The sequence below is a fragment of the Schistocerca piceifrons genome, chromosome 11, assembly GCF_021461385.2.
Source record: "Schistocerca piceifrons isolate TAMUIC-IGC-003096 chromosome 11, iqSchPice1.1, whole genome shotgun sequence".
NCBI lineage: Eukaryota > Metazoa > Arthropoda > Insecta > Orthoptera > Acrididae > Schistocerca > Schistocerca piceifrons.
The window spans coordinates 18,695,685-18,699,660 of NC_060148.1; positions in this window are offsets into that span (position 1 = coordinate 18,695,685).

A 3,976-nucleotide genomic window follows, 5' to 3' on the forward strand; every position below is an offset into this window, starting at 1 on the left:
AATAAGTACCCAAAACGTTTCTATAGAAATTCCCTGTAAATTTACGTGCGTAAAAGAAAATTCTAAACGTTAGGTGATACGCAAATATAACACTGCACTGCAAGAATAAGACTGTCTGCTACCGGCTTAGTCGAGCCATTACAGATGGTAAAACCAGACCTTTGTGTAAATTTTACCTGATAGTTTTGTAACTTTTAACAGCATACAGTTAACGGTTATATTCAATTATTCGTCAGGCCCTCTGAATACATCTACATGTATATCTACATATCTGCAAATCACATTTAAGTGCCTGGCAGAGGATACATCGAACGACCTTCACAATAATTCTCTATTTCTCCAATCTCGTATAGCGCACGGAAAGAACGAACACCCATTTCTTTCGGTGCGGGCTCTGGCTTCCCTTATATTATTGTGGAGATCGTTTCGCCCTATGTAGGTCGGCGTCAACAAAATATTTTCGCATTCGGAAGACAAAAGTTGGCGACTGAAATTTCGTGAGAAGATTCCGCCGCAAAGAAAAAGGGCTTTGTTTTAATTATGTCCACCACCATCCCCACTTCACGTCAGTGACATCTCTCGGCATTTCTCGACAATACAGGGCGTGCTGCTCTGCGTTAAACTTTCTCGATGTAATCCCATGTGGTAAGGATCCCACACCGCGCAGCAGTACTCCAAAACAGGACGGACAAGCGTAGTGTAGGCCGTCTCCTTAGTAGACCTATCTCCTAAGTGTTCTGCCAATAAAACGTAGTCTTTGGTTCACGTTCCCCACAGAATTTTCTATGTGTTCTCTTCAGTTTCGTAATTGCAATTCCTAGATATTTACGGCCTTTAGGTTTATGAAGCCTGGAGATACTGACAGGTTTCAGATAGATTATATAATGGTAAGACAGAGATTTAGGAACCAGGTTTTAAATTGTAAGACATTTCTAGGGGCAGATGTGGACTCTGACCACGATCTATTGGTTATGAACTGTAGATTAAAACTGAAGAAACTGCAAAAAGGTGGGAATTTAAGGAGATGGGACCTGGATAAACTGAAAGCACCAGAGGTTGTACAGAGTTTCATGGAGAGCATAAGGGAACAATTGACAAGAATGGGGGAAAGAAATACAGTAGAAGAAGAATGGCTAGCTTTGGGGGATTAAGTAGTGAAGGCAGCAGAGGATCAAGTAGGTAAAGAGACGAGGGCAAGTAGAAATCCTTGGGTGACAGAAGAAATATTGAATTTAATTGATGAAAGGAGAAAATATAAAAAAATGCAGTAAATGAAGCAGGCAAAAAGGAATACAAACGTCTCAAAAATGAGATCGACAGGAACTGCAAAATGGCTAAGCAGGCATGGCTAGAGGACACATGTAAGGATGTAGAGGGTTATCTCACTAGGGGTAAGATAGATAATGCCTACAGGAAAATTAAAGAGACCTTTGGAGAAAAGAGAACCACTTGTATGAATATCAAGTGCTCAGACCGAAACCCAGTTCTAAGTAAAGAAGGGAAAGCAGAAAGATGGAAGGAGTATATAGAGGGTCTATACAAGAGCGATGTACTTCACGGCAATATTATGGAAATGGAAGAGGATATAGATGAAGATGAAATGGGAGATATGATACTGCATGAAGAGTTTGACAGAGCACTGAAAGACCTAAGTCGGAACAAGGCCCCGAGAGTAGACAACATTCCATTAGAACTACTGACAGCCTTGGGAGAGCCAGTCCTGACAAAACTCTACCATCTGGTGAGCAAGATGTATGAGACAGGCGAAATACCGTAAGACTTCAAGAAGAATATAACAATTCCAATCCCAAAGAAAGCAGGTGCTGACAGATGTGAAAATTACCGAACTATCAGTTTAATAAGTCACAGCTGGAAAATGCTAACGCGAGTTCTTTACAGACGAATGGAAAAACTGGTAGAAGCTGACCTCGGGGAAGATCAGTTTGGATTCCGTAGAAATATTGGAACACGTGAGGCAATACTGACCCTACGACTTCTTAGAAGCCAGATTAAGAAAAGGCAAACCTCCGTTTCTAGCATTAGTAGACTTAGAGAAAGCTTTTGACACTTTCTTTCAAATTCTGGAGGTATCTGGGGTAAAATACAAGGAGCGGAAGGCTGTTTCCAATGTGTTCAGGAACCAGATGGCAGTTATAAGAGTCGAGGGGCATGAAAGGGAAGCAGTGCTTGGAAAGGGAGTGAGACAGGGTTGTAGCCTCTCCCCGATGTTATTCAATCTGTATATTGAGCAAGCAGTAAAGGAAACAAAAGAAAAGTTCGGAGTAGGAATTAAAATCCATGGGGAAGACATTAAAACTTTGAGGTTCGCCGATGACATTGTAATTCCGTCAGAGACAGCAAAGGACTTGGAAGAGCAGTTGAACGGAATGGACAGTGTCTTGAAAGGAGGATATAAGATGAACATCAACAAAAGCAAAACGAGGATAATGGAATGTAGTCGAAGTAAGTCGGGTGATGCTGAGGGAATTAGATTAGGAAATGAGACACTTAAAGTAGTAAAGGAGTTTTGCTATTTGGGGAGTAAAATAACTGACGATGGTCGAAGTAGAGAGGACATAAAATGTAGACTGGCTATGGCAAGGAAAGCGTTTCTGAAGAAGAGAAATTTGTGAACATCGAATATAGATTTAAGCGTCAGGAAGCCGTTCTGAAAGTATTTGTACGGAGTGTAGCCATTTATGGAAGTGAAACATGGACGATAAATAGTTTGGACAAGAAGAGAATAGAAGTTTTCGAAACATGGTGCTACAGAAGAATGTTGAAGATTAGATGGGTAGATCACATAACTAATGAGGAAGTATTGAATAGAATTGGGGAGAAGAGAAATTTGTGGCACAATTTGACTAGGAGAAGGGATCGGTTAGTAGGGCATGTTCTGAACCATCGAGGAATCACCAATTTAGTATTGGAAGACAGCGCAGAGGGTAAAAATCGTAGAGGTAAACCAAGAGATGAATACACTAAACAGATACAGAAGGATGTAGGTTGCAGTAGGTACTGGGAGATGAAGAAGTTTGCACAGGATAGGGTAGCATGGAGAGCTGCATCAAACCAGTCTCAGGACTGAAGATCACAACAACAGGTATTTAGTTGAATTTACGGCCTTTGGATTTGATTTATTTATCGTCTAACCTAAGTTTAACAGATTCCTATTAGTAACACTCATGTGAATGACCTCACACATTTCATTATTTCAGCTGCCAATTTTCACACCGTACAGATATCTTTTCTAAATCTTTTTGCAGTTTGTGTTGATCTTCTGATGACTTTACTAGATGATAAACGACAGCATCATCTTCAAATAGCCTAAGACGCCTGCTCAGTTACTCCCATAAATGGTTTATACAGATAAGGATCAGTAGAGGGCCTGTAACACTACCTTAGGAACCGCTGATGTGTAACTCGATGGCTTTCCAGCAGTTACTACTTTTCTGATCGGAAATCACTAATCTAGTCGCATAGCTGACACGATATTCCATAAACATGCAACTTGACCCGCTTGTGAGGTACAGTGTCAAAAGCCTTCTGGAAATCTGCAAATACAGAATCAATTTGAAATCCCTCGTCAGTAGCACTCAACACCAAGAAACTACTTCGCTTGTAAGGGCTGAATTTGTACCGAATTGTCAACGTAATCAGTTTTTTTGCAACGTTTACAAAATTCGTTTTTCTTTCGTTACGTTTAACTTTAAAATGATTACGAAACCGCCGACTATGCTCATGGTGCAATAGCCCAATCAGTCGACACCAAGAAAAGGTCAAATATCTCGAATATTTCGTGTAGTCGGAATTTCTGCACAGCGATAGGAGCCAGTGCTACGAACGCCTCCAGCGAAAACGTACCCCAGTACAAAGTGTAACTACGTAAGTTTCATACAGAAAGGTTGTCTTCATTCTTTTCTGTAGGACACATAGCGAGCGAGAGAATACAACAATGTCGCGCGTCGTTTACGAA